This window comes from Triturus cristatus, chromosome 4_1 (assembly GCF_964204655.1).
Source record: "Triturus cristatus chromosome 4_1, aTriCri1.1, whole genome shotgun sequence".
Taxonomy (NCBI): Eukaryota; Metazoa; Chordata; class Amphibia; order Caudata; family Salamandridae; genus Triturus; species Triturus cristatus.
Window position 1 is genome coordinate 295,584,027 of NC_140585.1, and position 25,704 is coordinate 295,609,730.

The 25,704-nt window shown below is 44.6% G+C and overlaps 7 non-coding genes across 7 annotated transcripts; all 7 read left to right on the top strand.

Moving 5' to 3' along the window:
• Positions 1-2,149: 2,149 nt before the first annotated feature.
• Positions 2,150-2,450, top strand: LOC146854797 (signal recognition particle RNA). Its single transcript, XR_014981714.1, has one exon.
• A 3,407-nt stretch (positions 2,451-5,857) lies between these two features.
• LOC146854798 (signal recognition particle RNA) lies at positions 5,858-6,157 on the top strand. Its single transcript, XR_014959308.1, has one exon.
• A 3,408-nt stretch (positions 6,158-9,565) lies between these two features.
• LOC146854799 (signal recognition particle RNA) lies at positions 9,566-9,865 on the top strand. The gene has a single exon (XR_014959309.1).
• A 3,407-nt stretch (positions 9,866-13,272) lies between these two features.
• LOC146854800 (signal recognition particle RNA) lies at positions 13,273-13,572 on the top strand. Its single transcript, XR_014981727.1, has one exon.
• Positions 13,573-16,980: 3,408 nt separating this feature from the next.
• On the top strand, positions 16,981-17,280 carry LOC146854801 (signal recognition particle RNA). Its single transcript, XR_014959163.1, has one exon.
• A 3,377-nt stretch (positions 17,281-20,657) lies between these two features.
• On the top strand, positions 20,658-20,957 carry LOC146854802 (signal recognition particle RNA). Its single transcript, XR_014981750.1, has one exon.
• A 3,407-nt stretch (positions 20,958-24,364) lies between these two features.
• Positions 24,365-24,664, top strand: LOC146854803 (signal recognition particle RNA). The gene has a single exon (XR_014981669.1).
• The last annotated feature ends 1,040 nt before the right edge of the window (positions 24,665-25,704 follow it).

A 25,704-nucleotide genomic window follows, 5' to 3' on the forward strand; every position in this document is an offset into this window, starting at 1 on the left:
CCGCCCTTGTGCCGCTGAGGGTGAACCAACTGTACCTACCTGACCCTGGGAGACGCCTGAGTCTATGCCCAGAACCTTAACTCTGCCAGTCGAGTACTTACCTTTAAACCGATAACTCAATCTTCTCCATAGGGTAACATTGACTGGTTTTTCCTGAAATTTCTTCCAAGTGTGGACTTTTCAAAACTTAAAATATTCACCAAAAATCAGCCGAGTAACGAAAACGAAAATACTCACCTGCTATTAGGTGAGCTCCCAGTGCTGGATCTTGGTGCCCAGCACTGACTCTGAAAAATACTTACAACTGTACTTACCAGTAACCCAATTTTCTCCCATAGGAAATCATTGACTGTTTTTCTGTGAAATTTCTTCTAAGTGTCAATTTTCTGCAAACTTTAAATATTCTTTAAAAATCGTATAATTTCTGAAAACGTAATTACTTACCTGTTTTGGATAAAGGTCCCAGTACTGAGTCTAGGCACCCAGTACTGGATTACAAAAGTAACGAGAACATACTATACCTGCAACTTGAATTTTCTGCCATAGGGAATCTTAGACTGTTTTCTATGAAATATTTTCTGTCAACTTTTAAAATAGCAAAATATTGTCTAAAAATCATCACAGTAATTAAGTCGACTTTTATCACTTGATTCCAAGTACTGACCCAGGACTGAATCTAGGATCCAGTCCTGGAAATCCAAAAGTAATCCTAAAAGTAATCTGTTGCAAATAACTTGAAACTTCCATTGAGCTCAATGCATTATTGTGTTTAAAATTTTGTTGCCTATTGCAACCACTTGTAACTTTCTACAAAAGTCAATTGCATATTGCAAAAGTATTTATATAAAGCATCTCATTCTGAGAAAGTATATTTTAATACCTATTGTTGGTTCTAAAATAAAACAAGCATATATTTTTTGTAGATAAACCATTGGCCTAGAGTTCAGTTATTGAGTGTGTGAGACCATTTGCTGACTGAGTGTGTGCAACAAATGCTTTACACTGTCCTCTGATACTGCCTTACTGCTCGACCAAGCTACCACTTTAGAGAGTAAGGTTATATCTAACTTTAGCCTCTGCCAAACCTCTGGGGACTGTGGACTCTGTACACCCTGTACCTATTTGGGAACAGTATATACAGAGCCACTTTCTCACACTGCAGTTCTCCAATATAGGTCTGTCAAGATCATTACTCAATCTACCTTGATTTGGCACAGTATAAAATAAGTCAAGAAGTCTCCTATGAAAAGATATGCAAATCTGTTCGAATCACTTTCCCTAGTCAGGGGACCCACTAGCTGGAAGGGGCAGGGAGGACCAAAATAGCTCATCGGTATAGAACACTGCATGAGCAGCTGATTTTGAGGTGGTAGAAGATAGAGTAATCCAACTGGAGCTCAATAAACGGTTTCCTAATGTGCAATAGCCCCTGACCACCTCTGACGCAAAAGTGTAATCTCATACCTTTGCAGAATCAGGCATGCTTTCACCTGTTCAAGCTGAACTGACATTGGTCTTCTTGGCCAGCAGGAGTTCCTCTCTTGCAGCTGTTGAGGCTAGAGAACAGAATGACGTGTATTCATTCTTTATGGTAACTCTTCTAGCCCTCCCACTCCATACTACTTTAAAACTTCCGATGTTGCAGACGAGTTCCATCATTGTGACCCATGCTATTTTTCTCAATATTGGCTGGCTCGGCATAACAAGGGATGCCTACAGGACAGCCTAAATTGTGCCGGCAAGCTTCTACAGGGAGTCACTGGCAGATAAAGAGAAACTCAGCCCTAACCTGGCTCTTCTCTCTCACTCTCACTCTCCTTTCCCTTCTGTCCCTCTACCTGTCTCTCACTCTCTAAATACTAGTATTTATGTTGTATTCACTTCCCCGTCACAATCTTTCCGACCCTACTTCCTCTCTCCCTTCAATCAGTTCAACCCTCTTTTTTACTTTAGGAAACTCCACATCTTTTTTAAAGGCCCTTCCCATATTCACACTGCTTCTTGATAAGACATTTTTTTCCTTTCTTTGAAGGATAGTGAAATTGATTTTCTTGAAACATGGTTGGTAAACCATCAATTCATTCCACCTTACTTTATCATTATCCTTACTTATGGAATGCATTTCATCATTAGGACAGCTGCAGTGTTTGCCGGGCAAGGTGGCGTGTCCCTGTTGTCCTAGTTACTTGGGAGGCAGAGGCTTGTGGATTGCTTGAGCTCAGGGGTTCTGGGCTGCACTCAGCTGTGTTGATCAGGTGTCCATGCTGCATTGGGCATCAATATGGTGTTCTAGAGGGAGCTCTAGAATTTCAGGTTGTGTAACGAGAGGTGCACCGACCCAGGCTGGAAACAGAGCAGGCCAAATGCTTCCATGCCCATTGGTAGCAGGACAGCACCTGTGAGCAGTACGTGTGAAACAGCCTGAGCAAAATAGTGAGACCTAGCCTCTCTTTTTTGACTCAAATGTGAAAGTTTTGATTTTTACAAGGTGTAATAAATTATTTTCCCAAAACCAAATCTTTGTTTTCCTTTTGATATTTTTCCAGGAAATATGATGAACATTTGAACTGGGCCACGCATTTCAGCATAGCAGACAATTCTCCAGAATTGAGACATATTGCAACAACAAGCTAGCAGGCGGAGAGGACTGAAAACTCAGTGCAACCTAGAATAAATGGCTGTGTGATTTTCAGCAAGGATGACTCAAATGCATTCTTCCTTTTAGAGCACCTGTAGGATTAAACTGATCTGTCAAGTACAAAAGCATCCTTCATAGAGCAACTTAGAAATGCGCTTGCTGGCCCTTCTGCTGCATTTCTACGTCCAGCTCTAATTCATTTTTTGATTAGCCCTCATTCTTTTCATATGTGAATGAGAAGGAGAAATTACAGGGCCCTTCACTCTTTGAGCGAAACATGAAAAGACTGAGGGCTGTGCAACTCCCAAACGTTGGAGCCTCTGGCCTGTCGACCCTCGAACCTGCTCCTGCTCCAACCCGGCATCTCTTGTGGCCAGCAACCTCACAAACCCTGGAGGACCTGGCTACCTTTTTGCTCTAAACCCCTGGGACTCCCATGAGTAGAGACTCTACTCAAATCTACTTCTAATCCCTGGCAGCAGACCGGAACCGCGAACCCTTCACACTCTGCACCCCCAAGCCTGGCCTGTGCCAGAGTGAACAAAGACCACAAGGACGACCCCATGGCGACTGTGACCCCGAGTCCGGCACCCAAGGACCTCCCTCGACACTCCTGAAGAAGCCTGCAGCCTCAGAACCAGGTGCCCCCCCAACCGCGATCAACAGAGGGTAAGATTTCCCGACACCAAAAGGTACCCCTGCACCCGGCGCTCCGCGGCCCCCTGTGCCCAATCCCGGGGTACCTACCTATCCTCCAACTACCCAACTTACCTCTCGAAGTGGTGGTGGCACCTGAAGAATCTTCGTCCCCGAGCTTGCAGTCTTTTTCTAAACCAGAGATTTCCCATTCAAATCAATTGAGCGCCCGAATGCTCAAAAGCACCCTGCACCCAGCCGTCCGAGTGGCCCTGGCAGTGCAACCTCTACATCTATCTACTTCCCCACTTGCCCTGGATAAGTGACCAGGAGCCCAGCTCCCACAGCCACGTGGCCTGCTAGTCAGCAGCTACCAACCAAGGCCCCCCTACCTCTCATAGGATAACATTGGGCCTAACTCTCTCTGCACCCGGCCGCCCTTGTGCCGCTGAGGGTGAACCAACTGTACCTACCTGACCCTGGGAGACGCCTGAGTCTATGCCCAGAACCTTAACTCTGCCAGTCGAGTACTTACCTTTAAACCGATAACTCAATCTTCTCCATAGGGTAACATTGACTGGTTTTTCCTGAAATTTCTTCCAAGTGTGGACTTTTCAAAACTTAAAATATTCACCAAAAATCAGCCGAGTAACGAAAACGAAAATACTCACCTGCTATTAGGTGAGCTCCCAGTGCTGGATCTTGGTGCCCAGCACTGACTCTGAAAAATACTTACAACTGTACTTACCAGTAACCCAATTTTCTCCCATAGGAAATCATTGACTGTTTTTCTGTGAAATTTCTTCTAAGTGTCAATTTTCTGCAAACTTTAAATATTCTTTAAAAATCGTATAATTTCTGAAAACGTAATTACTTACCTGTTTTGGATAAAGGTCCCAGTACTGAGTCTAGGCACCCAGTACTGGATTACAAAAGTAACGAGAACATACTATACCTGCAACTTGAATTTTCTGCCATAGGGAATCTTAGACTGTTTTCTATGAAATATTTTCTGTCAACTTTTAAAATAGCAAAATATTGTCTAAAAATCATCACAGTAATTAAGTCGACTTTTATCACTTGATTCCAAGTACTGACCCAGGACTGAATCTAGGATCCAGTCCTGGAAATCCAAAAGTAATCCTAAAAGTAATCTGTTGCAAATAACTTGAAACTTCCATTGAGCTCAATGCATTATTGTGTTTAAAATTTTGTTGCCTATTGCAACCACTTGTAACTTTCTACAAAAGTCAATTGCATATTGCAAAAGTATTTATATAAAGCATCTCATTCTGAGAAAGTATATTTTAATACCTATTGTTGGTTCTAAAATAAAACAAGCATATATTTTTTGTAGATAAACCATTGGCCTAGAGTTCAGTTATTGAGTGTGTGAGACCATTTGCTGACTGAGTGTGTGCAACAAATGCTTTACACTGTCCTCTGATACTGCCTTACTGCTCGACCAAGCTACCACTTTAGAGAGTAAGGTTATATCTAACTTTAGCCTCTGCCAAACCTCTGGGGACTGTGGACTCTGTACACCCTGTACCTATTTGGGAACAGTATATACAGAGCCACTTTCTCACACTGCAGTTCTCCAATATAGGTCTGTCAAGATCATTACTCAATCTACCTTGATTTGGCACAGTATAAAATAAGTCAAGAAGTCTCCTATGAAAAGATATGCAAATCTGTTCGAATCACTTTCCCTAGTCAGGGGACCCACTAGCTGGAAGGGGCAGGGAGGACCAAAATAGCTCATCGGTATAGAACACTGCATGAGCAGCTGATTTTGAGGTGGTAGAAGATAGAGTAATCCAGCTGGACCTCAATAAACGGTTTCCTAATGTGCAATAGCCCCTGACCACCTCTGACGCAAAAGTGTAATCTCATACCTTTGCAGAATCAGGCATGCTTTCACCTGTTCAAGCTGAACTGACATTGGTCTTCTTGGCCAGCAGGAGTTCCTCTCTTGCAGCTGTTGAGGCTAGAGAACAGAATGACGTGTATTCATTCTTTATGGTAACTCTTCTAGCCCTCCCACTCCATACCACTTTAAAACTTCCGAAGTTGCAGACGAGTTCCATCATTGTGACCCATGCTATTTTTCTCAATATTGGCTGGCTCGGCATAACAAGGGATGCCTACAGGACAGCCTAAATTGTGCCAGCAAGCTTCTACAGGGAGTCACTGGCAGATAAAGAGAAACTCAGCCCTAACCTGGCTCTTCTCTCTCACTCTCACTCTCCTTTCCCTTCTGTCCCTCTACCTGTCTCTCACTCTCTAAATAGTAGTATTTATGTTGTATTCACTTCCCCGTCACAATCTTTCCGACCCTACTTCCTCTCTCCCTTCAATCAGTTCAACCCTCTTTTTTACTTTAGGAAACTCCACATCTTTTTTAAAGGCCCTTCCCATATTCACACTGCTTCTTGATAAGACATTTTTTTCCTTTCTTTGAAGGATAGTGAAATTGATTTTCTTGAAACATGGTTGGTAAACCATCAATTCATTCCACCTTACTTTATCATTATCCTTACTTATGGAATGCATTTCATCATTAGGACAGCTGCAGTGTTTGCCGGGCAAGGTGGCGTGTGCCTGTTGTCCTAGTTACTTGGGAGACAGAGGCTTGTGGATTGCTTGAGCTCAGGGGTTCTGGGCTGCACTCAGCTGTGTTGATCAGGTGTCCATGCTGCATTGGGCATCAATATGGTGTTCTAGAGGGAGCTCTAGAATTTCAGGTTGTGTAACGAGAGGTGCACCGACCCAGGCTGGAAACAGAGCAGGCCAAAGCTTCCATGCCCATTGGTAGCAGGACAGCACCTGTGAGCAGTACGTGTAAAACAGCCTGAGCAAAATAGTGAGACCTAGCCTCTCTTTTTTGACTCAAATGTGAAAGTTTTGATTTTTACAAGGTGTAATAAATTATTTTCCCAAAACCAAATCTTTGTTTTCCTTTTGATATTTTTCCAGGAAATATGATGAACATTTGAACTGGGCCACGCATTTCAGCATAGCAGACAATTCTCCAGAATTGAGACATATTGCAACAACAAGCTAGCAGGCGGAGAGGACTGAAAACTCAGTGCAACCTAGAATAAATGGCTGTGTGATTTTCAGCAAGGATGACTCAAATGCATTCTTCCTTTTAGAGCACCTGTAGGATTAAACTGATCTGTCAAGTACAAAAGCATCCTTCATAGAGCAACTTAGAAATGCGCTTGCTGGCCCTTCTGCTGCATTTCTACGTCCAGCTCTAATTCATTTTTTGATTAGCCCTCATTCTTTTCATATGTGAATGAGAAGGAGAAATTACAGGGCCCTTCACTCTTTGAGCGAAACATGAAAAGACTGAGGGCTGTGCAACTCCCAAACGTTGGAGCCTCTGGCCTGTCGACCCTCGAACCTGCTCCTGCTCCAACCCGGCATCTCTTGTGGCCAGCAACCTCACAAACCCTGGAGGACCTGGCTACCTTTTGACTCTAAACCCCTGGGACTCCCATGAGTAGAGGCTCTACTCAAATCTACTTCTAATCCCTGGCAGCAGCCCGGAACCGCGAACCCTTCACACTCTGCACCCACCAAGCCTGGCCTGTGCCAGAGTGAACAAAGACCACAAGGACGACCCCACGGCGACTGTGACCCCGAGTCCGGCACCCAAGGACCTCCCTCGAGCCTCCTGAAGAAGCCTGCAGCCTCAGAACCAGGTGCCCCCCCAACCGCGATCAACAGAGGGTAAGATTTCCCGACACCAAAAGGTACCCCTGCACCCGGCGCTCCGCGGCCCCCTGTGCCCAATCCCGGGGTACCTACCTATCCTCCAACTACCCAACTTACCTCTCGAAGTGGTGGTGGCACCTGAAGAATCTTCGTCCCCGAGCTTGCAGTCTTTTTCTAAACCAGAGATTTCCCATTCAAATCAATTGAGCGCCCGAATGCTCAAAAGCACCCTGCACCCAGCCGTCCGAGTGGCCCTGGCAGTGCAACCTCTACATCTATCTACTTCCCCACTTGCCCTGGATAAGTGACCAGGAGCCCAGCTCCCACAGCCACGTGGCCTGCTAGTCAGCAGCTACCAACCAAGGCCCCCCTACCTCTCATAGGATAACATTGGGCCTAACTCTCTCTGCACCCGGCCGCCCTTGTGCCGCTGAGGGTGAACCAACTGTACCTACCTGACCCTGGGAGACGCCTGAGTCTATGCCCAGAACCTTAACTCTGCCAGTCGAGTACTTACCTTTAAACCGATAACTCAATCTTCTCCATAGGGTAACATTGACTGGTTTTTCCTGAAATTTCTTCCAAGTGTGGACTTTTCAAAACTTAAAATATTCACCAAAAATCAGCCGAGTAACGAAAACGAAAATACTCACCTGCTATTAGGTGAGCTCCCAGTGCTGGATCTTGGTGCCCAGCACTGACTCTGAAAAATACTTACAACTGTACTTACCAGTAACCCAATTTTCTCCCATAGGAAATCATTGACTGTTTTTCTGTGAAATTTCTTCTAAGTGTCAATTTTCTGCAAACTTTAAATATTCTTTAAAAATCGTATAATTTCTGAAAACGTAATTACTTACCTGTTTTGGATAAAGGTCCCAGTACTGAGTCTAGGCACCCAGTACTGGATTACAAAAGTAACGAGAACATACTATACCTGCAACTTGAATTTTCTGCCATAGGGAATCTTAGACTGTTTTCTATGAAATATTTTCTGTCAACTTTTAAAATAGCAAAATATTGTCTAAAAATCATCACAGTAATTAAGTCGACTTTTATCACTTGATTCCAAGTACTGACCCAGGACTGAATCTAGGATCCAGTCCTGGAAATCCAAAAGTAATCCTAAAAGTAATCTGTTGCAAATAACTTGAAACTTCCATTGAGCTCAATGCATTATTGTGTTTAAAATTTTGTTGCCTATTGCAACCACTTGTAACTTTCTACAAAAGTCAATTGCATATTGCAAAAGTATTTATATAAAGCATCTCATTCTGAGAAAGTATATTTTAATACCTATTGTTGGTTCTAAAATAAAACAAGCATATATTTTTTGTAGATAAACCATTGGCCTAGAGTTCAGTTATTGAGTGTGTGAGACCATTTGCTGACTGAGTGTGTGCAACAAATGCTTTACACTGTCCTCTGATACTGCCTTACTGCTCGACCAAGCTACCACTTTAGAGAGTAAGGTTATATCTAACTTTAGCCTCTGCCAAACCTCTGGGGACTGTGGACTCTGTACACCCTGTACCTATTTGGGAACAGTATATACAGAGCCACTTTCTCACACTGCAGTTCTCCAATATAGGTCTGTCAAGATCATTACTCAATCTACCTTGATTTGGCACAGTATAAAATAAGTCAAGAAGTCTCCTATGAAAAGATATGCAAATCTGTTCGAATCACTTTCCCTAGTCAGGGGACCCACTAGCTGGAAGGGGCAGGGAGGACCAAAATAGCTCATCGGTATAGAACACTGCATGAGCAGCTGATTTTGAGGTGGTAGAAGATAGAGTAATCCAGCTGGACCTCAATAAACGGTTTCCTAATGTGCAATAGCCCCTGACCACCTCTGACGCAAAAGTGTAATCTCATACCTTTGCAGAATCAGGCATGCTTTCACCTGTTCAAGCTGAACTGACATTGGTCTTCTTGGCCAGCAGGAGTTCCTCTCTTGCAGCTGTTGAGGCTAGAGAACAGAATGACGTGTATTCATTCTTTATGGTAACTCTTCTAGCCCTCCCACTCCATACCACTTTAAAACTTCCGAAGTTGCAGACGAGTTCCATCATTGTGACCCATGCTATTTTTCTCAATATTGGCTGGCTCGGCATAACAAGGGATGCCTACAGGACAGCCTAAATTGTGCCAGCAAGCTTCTACAGGGAGTCACTGGCAGATAAAGAGAAACTCAGCCCTAACCTGGCTCTTCTCTCTCACTCTCACTCTCCTTTCCCTTCTGTCCCTCTACCTGTCTCTCACTCTCTAAATAGTAGTATTTATGTTGTATTCACTTCCCCGTCACAATCTTTCCGACCCTACTTCCTCTCTCCCTTCAATCAGTTCAACCCTCTTTTTTACTTTAGGAAACTCCACATCTTTTTTAAAGGCCCTTCCCATATTCACACTGCTTCTTGATAAGACATTTTTTTCCTTTCTTTGAAGGATAGTGAAATTGATTTTCTTGAAACATGGTTGGTAAACCATCAATTCATTCCACCTTACTTTATCATTATCCTTACTTATGGAATGCATTTCATCATTAGGACAGCTGCAGTGTTTGCCGGGCAAGGTGGCGTGTGCCTGTTGTCCTAGTTACTTGGGAGACAGAGGCTTGTGGATTGCTTGAGCTCAGGGGTTCTGGGCTGCACTCAGCTGTGTTGATCAGGTGTCCATGCTGCATTGGGCATCAATATGGTGTTCTAGAGGGAGCTCTAGAATTTCAGGTTGTGTAACGAGAGGTGCACCGACCCAGGCTGGAAACAGAGCAGGCCAAAGCTTCCATGCCCATTGGTAGCAGGACAGCACCTGTGAGCAGTACGTGTAAAACAGCCTGAGCAAAATAGTGAGACCTAGCCTCTCTTTTTTGACTCAAATGTGAAAGTTTTGATTTTTACAAGGTGTAATAAATTATTTTCCCAAAACCAAATCTTTGTTTTCCTTTTGATATTTTTCCAGGAAATATGATGAACATTTGAACTGGGCCACGCATTTCAGCATAGCAGACAATTCTCCAGAATTGAGACATATTGCAACAACAAGCTAGCAGGCGGAGAGGACTGAAAACTCAGTGCAACCTAGAATAAATGGCTGTGTGATTTTCAGCAAGGATGACTCAAATGCATTCTTCCTTTTAGAGCACCTGTAGGATTAAACTGATCTGTCAAGTACAAAAGCATCCTTCATAGAGCAACTTAGAAATGCGCTTGCTGGCCCTTCTGCTGCATTTCTACGTCCAGCTCTAATTCATTTTTTGATTAGCCCTCATTCTTTTCATATGTGAATGAGAAGGAGAAATTACAGGGCCCTTCACTCTTTGAGCGAAACATGAAAAGACTGAGGGCTGTGCAACTCCCAAACGTTGGAGCCTCTGGCCTGTCGACCCTCGAACCTGCTCCTGCTCCAACCCGGCATCTCTTGTGGCCAGCAACCTCACAAACCCTGGAGGACCTGGCTACCTTTTGACTCTAAACCCCTGGGACTCCCATGAGTAGAGGCTCTACTCAAATCTACTTCTAATCCCTGGCAGCAGCCCGGAACCGCGAACCCTTCACACTCTGCACCCACCAAGCCTGGCCTGTGCCAGAGTGAACAAAGACCACAAGGACGACCCCACGGCGACTGTGACCCCGAGTCCGGCACCCAAGGACCTCCCTCGAGCCTCCTGAAGAAGCCTGCAGCCTCAGAACCAGGTGCCCCCCCAACCGCGATCAACAGAGGGTAAGATTTCCCGACACCAAAAGGTACCCCTGCACCCGGCGCTCCGCGGCCCCCTGTGCCCAATCCCGGGGTACCTACCTATCCTCCAACTACCCAACTTACCTCTCGAAGTGGTGGTGGCACCTGAAGAATCTTCGTCCCCGAGCTTGCAGTCTTTTTCTAAACCAGAGATTTCCCATTCAAATCAATTGAGCGCCCGAATGCTCAAAAGCACCCTGCACCCAGCCGTCCGAGTGGCCCTGGCAGTGCAACCTCTACATCTATCTACTTCCCCACTTGCCCTGGATAAGTGACCAGGAGCCCAGCTCCCACAACCACGTGGCCTGCTAGTCAGCAGCCACCAACCAAGGCCCCCCTACCTCTCATAGGATAACATTGGGCCTAACTCTCTCTGCACCCGGCCGCCCTTGTGCCGCTGAGGGTGAACCAACTGTACCTACCTGACCCTGGGAGACGCCTGAGTCTATGCACAGAACCTTAACTCTGCCAGTCGAGTACTTACCTTTAAACCGATAACTCAATCTTCTCCATAGGGTAACATTGACTGGTTTTTCCTGAAATTTCTTCCAAGTGTGGACTTTTCAAAACTTAAAATATTCACCAAAAATCAGCCGAGTAACGAAAACGAAAATACTCACCTGCTATTAGGTGAGCTCCCAGTGCTGGATCTTGGTGCCCAGCACTGACTCTGAAAAATACTTACAACTGTACTTACCAGTAACCCAATTTTCTCCCATAGGAAATCATTGACTGTTTTTCTGTGAAATTTCTTCTAAGTGTCAATTTCTGCAAACTTTAAATATTCTTTAAAAATCGTATAATTTCTGAAAACGTAATTACTTACCTGTTTTGGATAAAGGTCCCAGTACTGAGTCTAGGCACCCAGTACTGGATTACAAAAGTAACGAGAACATACTATACCTGCAACTTGAATTTTCTGCCATAGGGAATCTTAGACTGTTTTCTATTAAATATTTTCTGTCAACTTTTAAAATAGCAAAATATTGTCTAAAAATCATCACAGTGATTAAGTCGACTTTTATCACTTGATTCCAAGTACTGACCCAGGACTGAATCTAGGATCCAGTCCTGGAAATCCAAAAGTAATCCTAAAAGTAATCTGTTGCAAATAACTTGAAACTTCCATTGAGCTCAATGCATTATTGTGTTTAAAATGTTGTTGCCTATTGCAACCACTTGTAACTTTCTACAAAAGTCAATTGCATATTGCAAAAGTATTTATATAAAGCATCTCATTCTGAGAAAGTATATTTTAATACCTATTGTTGGTTCTAAAATAAAACAAGCATATATTTTTTGTAGATAAACCATAGGCCTAGAGTTCAGTTATTGAGTGTGTGAGACCATTTGCTGACTGAGTGTGTGCAACAAATGCTTTACACTGTCCTCTGATACTGCCTTACTGCTCGACCAAGCTACCACTTTAGAGAGTAAGGTTATATCTAACTTTAGCCTCTGCCAAACCTCTGGGGACTGTGGACTCTGTACACCCTGTACCTATTTGGGAACAGTATATACAGAGCCACTTTCTCACACTGCAGTTCTCCAATATAGGTCTGTCAAGATCATTACTCAATCTACCTTGATTTGGCACAGTATAAAATAAGTGAAGAAGTCTCCTATGAAAAGAGATGCAAATCTGTTCGAATCACTTTCCCTAGTCAGGGGACCCACTAGCTGGAAGGGGCAGGGAGGACCAAAATAGCTCATCGGTATAGAACACTGCATGAGCAGCTGATTTTGAGGTGGTAGAAGATAGAGTAATCCAACTGGACCTCAATAAACGGTTTCCTAATGTGCAATAGCCCCTGACCACCTCTGACGCAAAAGTGTAATCTCATACCTTTGCAGAATCAGGCATGCTTTCACCTGTTCAAGCTGAACTGACATTGGTCTTCTTGGCCAGCAGGAGTTCCTCTCTTGCAGCTGTTGAGGCTAGAGAACAGAATGACGTGTATTCATTCTTTATGGTAACTCTTCTAGCCCTCCCACTCCATACTACTTTAAAACTTCCGATGTTGCAGACGAGTTCCATCATTGTGACCCATGCTATTTTTCTCAATATTGGCTGGCTCGGCATAACAAGGGATGCCTACAGGACAGCCTAAATTGTGCCGGCAAGCTTCTACAGGGAGTCACTGGCAGATAAAGAGAAACTCAGCCCTAACCTGGCTCTTCTCTCTCACTCTCACTCTCCTTTCCCTTCTGTCCCTCTACCTGTCTCTCACTCTCTAAATACTAGTATTTATGTTGTATTCACTTCCCCGTCACAATCTTTCCGACCCTACTTCCTCTCTCCCTTCAATCAGTTCAACCCTCTTTTTTACTTTAGGAAACTCCACATCTTTTTTAAAGGCCCTTCCCATATTCACACTGCTTCTTGATAAGACATTTTTTTCCTTTCTTTGAAGGATAGTGAAATTGATTTTCTTGAAACATGGTTGGTAAACCATCAATTCATTCCACCTTACTTTATCATTATCCTTACTTATGGAATGCATTTCATCATTAGGACAGCTGCAGTGTTTGCCGGGCAAGGTGGCGTGTGCCTGTTGTCCTAGTTACTTGGGAGGCAGAGGCTTGTGGATTGCTTGAGCTCAGGGGTTCTGGGCTGCACTCAGCTGTGTTGATCAGGTGTCCATGCTGCATTGGGCATCAATATGGTGTTCTAGAGGGAGCTCTAGAATTTCAGGTTGTGGAACGAGAGGTGCACCAACCCAGGCTGGAAACAGAGCAGGCCAAAGCTTCCATGCCCATTGGTAGCAGGACAGCACCTGTGAGCAGTACGTGTTAAACAGCCTGAGGAAAATAGTGAGACCTAGCCTCTCTATTTTGACTCAAATGGGAAAGTTTTGATTTTTACAAGGTGTAATAAATTATTTTCCCAAAACCAAATCTTTGTTTTCCTTTTGATATTTTTCCAGGAAATATGATGAACATTTGAACTGGGCCACGCATTTCAGCATAGCAGACAATTCTCCAGAATTGAGACATATTGCAACAACAAGCTAGCAGGCGGAGAGGACTGAAAACTCAGTGCAACCTAGAATAAATGGCTGCGTGATTTTCAGCAAGGATGACTCAAATGCATTCTTCCTTTTAGAGCACCTGTAGGATTAAACTGATCTGTCAAGTACAAAAGCATCCTTCATAGAGCAACTTAGAAATGCGCTTGCTGGCCCTTCTGCTGCATTTCTACGTCCAGCTCTAATTCATTTTTTGATTAGCCCTCATTCTTTTCATATGTGAATGAGAAGGAGAAATTACAGGGCCCTTCACTCTTTGAGCGAAACATGAAAAGACTGAGGGCTGTGCAACTCCCAAACGTTGGAGCCTCTGGCCTGTCGACCCTCGAACCTGCTCCTGCTCCAACCCGGCATCTCTTGTGGCCAGCAACCTCACAAACCCTGGAGGACCTGGCTACCTTTTGACTCTAAACCCCTGGGACTCCCATGAGTAGAGGCTCTACTCAAATCTACTTCTAATCCCTGGCAGCAGCCCGGAACCGCGAACCCTTCACACTCTGCACCCACCAAGCCTGGCCTGTGCCAGAGTGAACAAAGACCACAAGGACGACCCCACGGCGACTGTGACCCCGAGTCCGGCACCCAAGGACCTCCTTCGACACTCCTGAAGAAGCCTGCAGCCTCAGAACCAGGTGCCCCCCCAACCGCGATCAACAGAGTGTAAGATTTCCCGACACCAAAACGTACCCCTGCACCCGGCGCTCCGTGGCCCCCTGTGCCCAATCCCGGGGTACCTACCTATCCTCCAACTACCCAACTTACCTCTCGAAGTGGTGGTGGCACCTGAAGAATCTTCGTCCCCGAGCTTGCAGTCTTTTTCTAAACCAGAGATTTCCCATTCAAATCAATTGAGCGCCCGAATGCTCAAAAGCACCCTGCACCCAGCCGTCCGAGTGGCCCTGGCAGTGCAACCTCTACATCTATCTACTTCCCCACTTGCCCTGGATAAGTGACCAGGAGCCCAGCTCCCACAGCCACGTGGCCTGCTAGTCAGCAGCCACCAACCAAGGCCCCCCTACCTCTCATAGGATAACATTGGGCCTAACTCTCTCTGCACCCGGCCGCCCTTGTGCCGCTGAGGGTGAACCAACTGTACCTACCTGACCCTGGGAGACGCCTGAGTCTATGCCCAGAACCTTAACTCTGCCAGTCGAGTACTTACCTTTAAACCGATAACTCAATCTTCTCCATAGGGTAACATTGACTGGTTTTTCCTGAAATTTCTTCCAAGTGTGGACTTTTCAAAACTTAAAATATTCACCAAAAATCAGCCGAGTAACGAAAACGAAAATACTCACCTGCTATTAGGTGAGCTCCCAGTGCTGGATCTTGGTTCCCAGCACTGACTCTGAAAAATACTTACAACTGTACTTACCAGTAACCCAATTTTCTCCCGTAGGAAATCATTGACTGTTTTTCTGTGAAATTTCTTCTAAGTGTCAATTTTCTGCAAACTTTAAATATTCTTTAAAAATCGTATAATTTCTGAAAACGTAATTACTTACCTGTTTTGGGTAAAGGTCCCAGTACTGAGTCTAGGCACCCAGTACTGGATTACAAAAGTAACGAGAACATACTATACCTGCAACTTGAATTTTCTGCCATAGGGAATCTTAGACTGTTTTCTATGAAATATTTTCTGTCAACTTTTAAAATAGCAAAATATTGTCTAAAAATCATCACAGTAATTAAGTCGACTTTTATCACTTGATTCCAAGTACTGACCCAGGACTGAATCTAGGATCCAGTCCTGGAAATCCAAAAGTAATCCTAAAAGTAATCTGTTGCAAATAACTTGAAACTTCCATTGAGCTCAATGCATTATTGTGTTTAAAATGTTGTTGCCTATTGCAACCACTTGTAACTTTCTACAAAACTCAATTGCATGTTGCAAAAGTATTTATATAAAGCATCTCATTCTGAGAAAGTATATTTTAATACCTATTGTTGGTTCTAAAATAAAACAAGCATATATTTTTTGTAGATAAACCATTGGCCTAGAGTTCAGTTATTGAATGTGTGAGACCTTTTGCTGACTGAGTGTGTGCAACAAATGCTTTACACTGTCCTCTGATACTGCCTTACTGCTAGACCAAGCTACCACTTTAGAGAGTAAGGTTATATCTAACTTTAGCCTCTGCCAAACCTCTGGGGACTGTGGACTCTGTACACCCTGTACCTATTTGGGAACAGTATATACAGAGCCACTTTCTCACACTGCAGTTCTCCAATATAGGTCTGTCAAGATCATTACTCAATCTACCTTGATTTGGCACAGTATAAAATAAGTCAAGAAGTCTCCTATGAAAAGATATGCAAATCTGTTCGAATCACTTTCCCTAGTCAGGGGACCCACTAGCTGGAAGGGGCAGGGAGGACCAAAATAGCTCATCGGTATAGAACACTGCATGAGCAGCTGATTTTGAGGTGGTAGAAGATAGAGTAATCCAACTGGACCTCAATAAACGGTTTCCTAATGTGCAATAGCCCCTGACCACCTCTGACGCAAAAGTGTAATCTCATACCTTTGCAGAATCAGGCATGCTTTCACCTGTTCAAGCTGAACTGACATTGGTCTTCTTGGCCAGCAGGAGTTCCTCTCTTGCAGCTGTTGAGGCTAGAGAACAGAATGACGTGTATTCATTCTTTATGGTAACTCTTCTAGCCCTCCCACTTCATACTACTTTAAAACTTCCGATGTTGCAGACGAGTTCCATCATTGTGACCCATGCTATTTTTCTCAATATTGGCTGGCTCGGCATAACAAGGGATGCCTACAGGACAGCCTAAATTGTGCCGGCAAGCTTCTACAGGGAGTCACTGGCAGATAAAGAGAAACTCAGCCCTAACCTGGCTCTTCTCTCTCACTCTCACTCTCCTTTCCCTTCTGTCCCTCTACCTGTCTCTCACTCTCTAAATACTAGTATTTATGTTGTATTCACTTCCCCGTCACAATCTTTCCGACCCTACTTCCTCTCTCCCTTCAATCAGTTCAACCCTCTTTTTTACTTTAGGAAACTCCACATCTTTTTTAAAGGCCCTTCCCATATTCACACTGCTTCTTGATAAGACATTTTTTTCCTTTCTTTGAAGGATAGTGAAATTGATTTTCTTGAAACATGGTTGGTAAACCATCAATTCATTCCACCTTACTTTATCATTATCCTTACTTATGGAATGCATTTCATCATTAGGACAGCTGCAGTGTTTGCCGGGCAAGGTGGCGTGTGCCTGTTGTCCTAGTTACTTGGGAGGCAGAGGCTTGTGGATTGCTTGAGCTCAGGGGTTCTGGGCTGCACTCAGCTGTGTTGATCAGGTGTCCATGCTGCATTGGGCATCAATATGGTGTTCTAGAGGGAGCTCTAGAATTTCAGGTTGTGTAACGAGAGGTGCACCGATCCAGGCTGGAAACAGAGCAGGCCAAAGCTTCCATGCCCATTGGTAGCAGGACAGCACCTGTGAGCAGTACGTGTAAAACAGCCTGAGCAAAATAGTGAGACCTAGCCTCTCTTTTTTGACTCAAATGTGAAAGTTTTGATTTTTACAAGGTGTAATAAATTATTTTCCCAAAACCAAATCTTTGTTTTCCTTTTGATATTTTTCCAGGAAATATGATGAACATTTGAACTGGGCCACGCATTTCAGCATAGCAGACAATTCTCCAGAATTGAGACATATTGCAACAACAAGCTAGCAGGCGGAGAGGACTGAAAACTCAGTGCAACCTAGAATAAATGGCTGTGTGATTTTCAGCAAGGATGACTCAAATGCATTCTTCCTTTTAGAGCACCTGTAGGATTAAACTGATCTGTCAAGTACAAAAGCATCCTTCATAGAGCAACTTAGAAATGCGCTTGCTGGCCCTTCTGCTGCATTTCTACGTCCAGCTCTAATTCATTTTTTGATTAGCCCTCATTCTTTTCATATGTGAATGAGAAGGAGAAATTACAGGGCCCTTCACTCTTTGAGCGAAACATGAAAAGACTGAGGGCTGTGCAACTCCCAAACGTTGGAGCCTCTGGCCTGTCGACCCTCGAACCTGCTCCTGCTCCAACCCGGCATCTCTTGTGGCCAGCAACCTCACAAACCCTGGAGGACCTGGCTACCTTTTGACTCTAAACCCCTGGGACTCCCATGAGTAGAGGCTCTACTCAAATCTACTTCTAATCCCTGGCAGCAGCCCGGAACCGCGAACACTTCACACTCTGCACCCACCAAGCCTGGCCTGTGCCAGAGTGAACAAAGACCACAAGGACGACCCCACGGCGACTGTGACCCCGAGTCCCGCACCCAAGGACCTCCCTCGACACTCCTGAAGAAGCCTGCAGCCTCAGAACCAGGTGCCTCCCCAACCGCGATCAACAGAGGGTAAGATTTCCCGACACCAAAAGGTACCCCTGCACCCGGCGCTCCGCGGCCCCCTGTGCCCAATCCCGGGGTACCTACCTATCCTCCAACTACCCAACTTACCTCTCGAAGTGGTGGTGGCACCTGAAGAATCTTCGTCCCCGAGCTTGCAGTCTTTTTCTAAACCAGAGATTTCCCATTCAAATCAATTGAGCGCCCGAATGCTCAAAAGCACCCTGCACCCAGCCGTCCGAGTGGCCCTGGCAGTGCAACCTCTACATCTATCTACTTCCCCACTTGCCCTGGATAAGTGACCAGGAGCCCAGCTCCCACAGCCACGTGGCCTGCTAGTCAGCAGCCACCAACCAAGGCCCCCCTACCTCTCATAGGATAACATTGGGCCTAACTCTCTCTGCACCCGGCCGCCCTTGTGCCGCTGAGGGTGAACCAACTGTACCTACCTGACCCTGGGAGACGCCTGAGTCTATGCCCAGAACCTTAACTCTGCCAGTCGAGTACTTACCCTAAGCCGATAACTCAATCTTCTCCATAGGGTAACATTGACTGGTTTTTCCTGAAATTTCTTCCAAGTGTGGACTTTTCAAAACTTAAAATATTCACCAAAAATCAGCCGAGTAACGAAAACGAAAATACTCACCTGCTATTAGGTGAGCTCCCAGTGCTGGATCTTGGTGCCCAGCACTGACTCTGAAAAATACTTACAACTGTACTTACCAGTAACCCAATTTTCTCCCATAGGAAATTATTGACTGTTTTTCTGTGAAATTTCTTCTAAGTGTCAAATCGTATAATTTCTGAAAACGTAATTACTTACCTGTTTTGGATAAAGGTCCCAGTACTGAGTCTAGGCACCCAGTACTGGATTACAAAAGTAACGAGAACATACTATACCTGCAACTTGAATTTTCTGCCATAGGGAATCTTAGACTGTTTTCTATGAAATATTTTCTGTCAACTTTTAAAATAGCAAAATATTGTCTAAAAATCATCACAGTAATTAAGTCGACTTTTATCACTTGATTCCAAGTACTGACCCAGGACTGAATCTAGGATCCAGTCCTGGAAATCCAAAAGTAATCCTAAAAGTAATCTGTTGCAAATAACTTGAAACTTCCATTGAGCTCAATGCATTATTGTGTTTAAAATGTTGTTGCCTATTGCAACCACTTGTAACTTTCTACAAAAGTCAATTGCATATTGCAAAAGTATTTATATAAAGCATCTCATTCTGAGAAAGTATATTTTAATACCTATTGTTGGTTCTAAAATAAAACAAGCATATATTTTTTGTAGATAAACCATTGGCCTAGAGTTCAGTTATTGAGTGTGTGAGACCATTTGCTGACTGAGTGTGTGCAACAAATGCTTTACACTGTCCTCTGATACTGCTTTACTGCTCGACCAAGCTACCACTTTAGAGAGTAAGGTTATATCTAACTTTAGCCTCTGCCAAACCTCTGGGGACTGTGGACTCTGTACACCCTGTACCTATTTGGGAACAGTATATACAGAGCCACTTTCTCACACTGCAGTTCTCCAATATAGGTCTGTCAAGATCATTACTCAATCTACCTTGATTTGGCACAGTATAAAATAGGTCAAGAAGTCTCCTATGAAAAGATATGCAAATCTGTTCGAATCACTTTCCCTAGTCAGGGGACCCACTAGCTGGAAGGGGCAGGGAGGACCAAAATAGCTCATCGGTATAGAACACTGCATGAGCAGCTGATTTTGAGGTGGTAGAAGATAGAGTAATCCAACTGGACCTCAATAAACGGTTTCCTAATGTGCAATAGCCCCTGACCACCTCTGACGCAAAAGTGTAATCTCATACCTTTGCAGAATCAGGCATGCTTTCACCTGTTCAAGCTGAACTGACATTGGTCTTCTTGGCCAGCAGGAGTTCCTCTCTTGCAGCTGTTGAGGCTAGAGAACAGAATGACGTGTATTCATTCTTTATGGTAACTCTTCTAGCCCTCCCACTCCATACTACTTTAAAACATCCGATGTTGCAGACGAGTTCCATCATTGTGACCCATGCTATTTTTCTCAATATTGGCTGGCTCGGCATAACAAGGGATGCCTACAGGACAGCCTAAATTGTGCCGGCAAGCTTCCACAGGGAGTCACTGGCAGATAAAGAGAAACTCAGCCCTAACCTGGCTCTTCTCTCTCACTCTCACTCTCCTTTCCCTTCTGTCCCTCTACCTGTCTCTCACTCTCTAAATACTAGTATTTATGTTGTATTCACTTCCCCGTCACAATCTTTCCGACCCTACTTCCTCTCTCCCTTCAATCAGTTCAACCCTCTTTTTTACTTTAGGAAACTCCACATCTTTTTTAAAGGCCCTTCCCATATTCACACTGCTTCTTGATAAGACATTTTTTTCCTTTCTTTGAAGGATAGTGAAATTGATTTTCTTGAAACATGGTTGGTAAACCATCAATTCATTCCACCTTACTTTATCATTATCCTTACTTATGGAATGCATTTCATCATTAGGACAGCTGCAGTGTTTGCTGGGCAAGGTGGCGTGTCCCTGTTGTCCTAGTTACATGGGAGGCAGAGGCTTGTGGATTGCTTGAGCTCAGAGGTTCTGGGCTGCACTCAGCTGTGTTGATCAGGTGTCCATGCTGCATTGGGCATCAATATGGTGTCCTAGAGGGAGCTCTAGAATTTCAGGTTGTGTAACGAGAGGTGCACCGACCCAGGCTGGAAACAGAGCAGGCCAAAGCTTCCATGCCCATTGGTAGCAGGACAGCACCTGTGAGCAATACGTGTAAAACAGCCTGAGCAAAATAGTGAGACCTAGCCTCTCTTTTTTGACTCAAGTGTGAAAGTTTTGATTTTTACAAGGTGTAATAAATTATTTTCCAAAAACCAAATCTTTGTTTTCCTTTTGATATTTTTCCAGGAAATATGATGAACATTTGAACTGGGCCACGCATTTCAGCATAGCAGACAATTCTCCAGAATTGAGACATATTGCAACAACAAGCTAGCAGGCGGAGAGGACTGAAAACTCAGTGCAACCTAGAATAAATGGCTGTGTGATTTTCAGCAAGGATGACTCAAATGCATTCTTCCTTTTAGAGCACCTGTAGGATTAAACTGATCTGTCAAGTACAAAAGCATCCTTCATAGAGCAACTTAGAAATGCGCTTGCTGGCCCTTCTGCTGCATTTCTACATCCAGCTCTAATTCATTTTTTGATTAGCCCTCATTCTTTTCATATGTGAATGAGAAGGAGAAATTACAGGGCCCTTCACTCTTTGAGCGAAACATGAAAAGACTGAGGGCTGTGCAACTCCCAAACGTTGGAGCCTCTGGCCTGTCGACCCTCGAACCTGCTCCTGCTCCAACCCGGCATCTCTTGTGCCCAGCAACCTCACAAACCCTGGAGGACCTGGCTACCTTTTGACTCTAAACCCCTGGGACTCCCATGAGTAGAGGCTCTACTCAAATCTACTTCTAATCCCTGGCAGCAGCCCGGAACCGCAAACCCTTCACACTCTGCACCCACCAAGCCTGGCCTGTGCCAGAGTGAACAAAGACCACAAGGACGACCCCACGGCGACTGTGACCCCGAGTCCGGCACCCAAGGACCTCCCTCGACACTCCTGAAGAAGCCTGCAGCCTCAGAACCAGGTGCCCCCCCAACCGCGATCAACAGAGGGTAAGATTTCCCAACACCAAAAGGTACCCCTGCACCCGGCGCTCCGCGGCCCCCTGTGCCCAATCCCGGGGTACCTACCTATCCTCCAACTACCCAACTTACCTCTCGAAGTGGTGGTGGCACCTGAAGAATCTTCGTCCCCGAGCTTGCAGTCTTTTTCTAAACCAGAGATTTCCCATTCAAATCAATTGAGCGCCCGAATGCTCAAAAGCACCCTGCACCCAGCCGTCCGAGTGGCTCTGGCAGTGCAACCTCTACATCTATCTACTTCCCCACTTGCCCTGGATAAGTGACCAGGAGCCCAGCTCCCACAGCCACGTGGCCTGCTAGTCAGCAGCCACCAACCAAGGCCCCCCTACCTCTCATAGGATAACATTGGGCCTAACTCTCTCTGCACCCGGCCGCCCTTGTGCCGCTGAGGGTGAACCAACTGTACCTACCTGACCCTGGGAGACGCCTGAGTCTGTGCCCAGAACCTTAACTCTGCCAGTCGAGTACTTACCTTTAAACCGATAACTCAATCTTCTCCATAGGGTAACATTGACTGGTTTTTCCTGAAATTTCTTCCAAGTGTGGACTTTTCAAAACTTAAAATATTCACCAAAAATCAGCCGAGTAACGAAAACGAAAATACTCACCTGCTATTAGGTGAGCTTCCAGTGCTGGATCTTGGTGCCCAGCACTGACTCTGAAAAATACTTACAACTGTACTTACCAGTAACCCAATTTTCTCCCATAGGAAATCATTGACTGTTTTTCTGTGAAATTTCTTCTAAGTGTAAATTTCTGCAAACTTTAAATATTCTTTAAAAATCGTATAATTTCTGAAAACGTAATTACTTACCTGTTTTGGATAAAGGTCCCAGTACTGAGTCTAGGCACCCAGTACTGGATTACAAAAGTAACGCGAACATACTATACCTGCAACTTGAATTTTCTGCCATAGGGAATCTTAGACTGTTTTCTATGAAATATTTTCTGTCAACCTTTAAAATAGCAAAATATTGTCTAAAAATCATCACAGTGATTAAGTCGACTTTTATCACTTGATTCCAAGTACTGACCCAGGACTGAATCTAGGATCCAGTCCTGGAAATCCAAAAGTAATCCTAAAAGTAATCTGTTGCAAATAACTTGAAACTTCCATTGAGCTCAATGCATTATTGTGTTTAAAATGTTGTTGCCTATTGCAACCACTTGTAACTTTCTACAAAAGTCAATTGCATATTGCAAAAGTATTTATATAAAGCATCTCATTCTGAGAAAGTATATTTTAATACCTATTGTTGGTTCTAAAATAAAACAAGCATATATTTTTTGTAGATAAACCATAGGCCTAGAGTTCAGTTATTGAGTGTGTGAGACCATTTGCTGACTGAGTGTGTGCAACAAATGCTTTACACTGTCCTCTGATACTGCCTTACTGCTCGACCAAGCTACCACTTTAGAGAGTAAGGTTATATCTAACTTTAGCCTCTGCCAAACCTCTGGGGACTGTGGACTCTGTACACCCTGTACCTATTTGGGAACAGTATATACAGAGCCACTTTCTCACACTGCAGTTCTCCAATATAGGTCTGTCAAGATCATTACTCAATCTACCTTGATTTGGCACAGTGTAAAATAAGTGAAGAAGTCTCCTATGAAAAGAGATGCAAATCTGTTCGAATCACTTTCCCTAGTCAGGGGACCCACTAGCTGGAAGGGGCAGGGAGGACCAAAATAGCTCATCGGTATAGAACACTGCATGAGCAGCTGATTTTGAGGTGGTAGAAGATAGAGTAATCCAACTGGACCTCAATAAACGGTTTCCTAATGTGCAATAGCCCGTGACCACCTCTGACGCAAAAGTGTAATCTCATACCTTTGCAGAATCAGGCATGCTTTCACCTGTTCAAGCTGAACTGACATTGGTCTTCTTGGCCAGCAGGAGTTCCTCTCTTGCAGCTGTTGAGGCTAGAGAACAGAATGACGTGTATTCATTCTTTATGGTAACTCTTCTAGCCCTCCCACTTCATACTACTTTAAAACTTCCGATGTTGCAGACGAGTTCCATCATTGTGACCCATGCTATTTTTCTCAATATTGGCTGGCTCGGCATAACAAGGGATGCCTACAGGACAGCCTAAATTGTGCCGGCAAGCTTCTACAGGGAGTCACTGGCAGATAAAGAGAAACTCAGCCCTAACCTGGCTCTTCTCTCTCACTCTCACTCTCCTTTCCCTTCTGTCCCTCTACCTGTCTCTCACTCTCTAAATACTAGTATTTATGTTGTATTCACTTCCCCGTCACAATCTTTCCGACCCTACTTCCTCTCTCCCTTCAATCAGTTCAACCCTCTTTTTTACTTTAGGAAACTCCACCTCTTTTTTAAAGGCCCTTCCCATATTCACACTGCTTCTTGATAAGACATTTTTTTCCTTTCTTTGAAGGATAGTGAAATTGATTTTCTTGAAACATGGTTGGTAAACCATCAATTCATTCCACCTTACTTTATCATTATCCTTACTTATGGAATGCATTTCATCATTAGGACAGCTGCAGTGTTTGCCGGGCAAGGTGGCGTGTGCCTGTTGTCCTAGTTACATGGGAGGCAGAGGCTTGTGGATTGCTTGAGCTCAGAGGTTCTGGGCTGCACTCAGCTGTGTTGATCAGGTGTCCATGCTGCATTGGGCATCAATATGGTGTCCTAGAGGGAGCTCTAGAATTTCAGGTTGTGTAACGAGAGGTGCACCGACCCAGGCTGGAAACAGAGCAGGCCAAAGCTTCCATGCCCATTGGTAGCAGGACAGCACCTGTGAGCAATACGTGTAAAACAGCCTGAGCAAAATAGTGAGACCTAGCCTCTCTTTTTTGACTCAAGTGTGAAAGTTTTGATTTTTACAAGGTGTAATAAATTATTTTCCAAAAACCAAATCTTTGTTTTCCTTTTGATATTTTTCCAGGAAATATGATGAACATTTGAACTGGGCCACGCATTTCAGCATAGCAGACAATTCTCCAGAATTGAGACATATTGCAACAACAAGCTAGCAGGCGGAGAGGACTGAAAACTCAGTGCAACCTAGAATAAATGGCTGTGTGATTTTCAGCAAGGATGACTCAAATGCATTCTTCCTTTTAGAGCACCTGTAGGATTAAACTGATCTGTCAAGTACAAAAGCATCCTTCATAGAGCAACTTAGAAATGCGCTTGCTGGCCCTTCTGCTGCATTTCTACGTCCAGCTCTAATTCATTTTTTGATTAGCCCTCATTCTTTTCATATGTGAATGAGAAGGAGAAATTACAGGGCCCTTCACTCTTTGAGCGAAACATGAAAAGACTGAGGGCTGTGCAACTCCCAAACGTTGGAGCCTCTGGCCTGTCGACCCTCGAACCTGCTCCTGCTCCAACCCGGCATCTCTTGTGCCCAGCAACCTCACAAACCCTGGAGGACCTGGCTACCTTTTGACTCTAAACCCCTGGGACTTCCATGAGTAGAGGCTCTACTCAAATCTACTTCTAATCCCTGGCAGCAGCCCGGAACCGCAAACCCTTCACACTCTGCACCCACCAAGCCTGGCCTGTGCCAGAGTGAACAAAGACCACAAGGACGACCCCACGGCGACTGTGACCCCGAGTCCGGCACCCAAGGACCTCCCTCGACACTCCTGAAGAAGCCTGCAGCCTCAGAACCAGGTGCCCCCCCAACCGCGATCAACAGAGGGTAAGATTTCCCAACACCAAAAGGTACCCCTGCACCCGGCGCTCCGCGGCCCCCTGTGCCCAATCCCGGGGTACCTACCTATCCTCCAACTACCCAACTTACCTCTCGAAGTGGTGGTGGCACCTGAAGAATCTTCGTCCCCGAGCTTGCAGTCTTTTTCTAAACCAGAGATTTCCCATTCA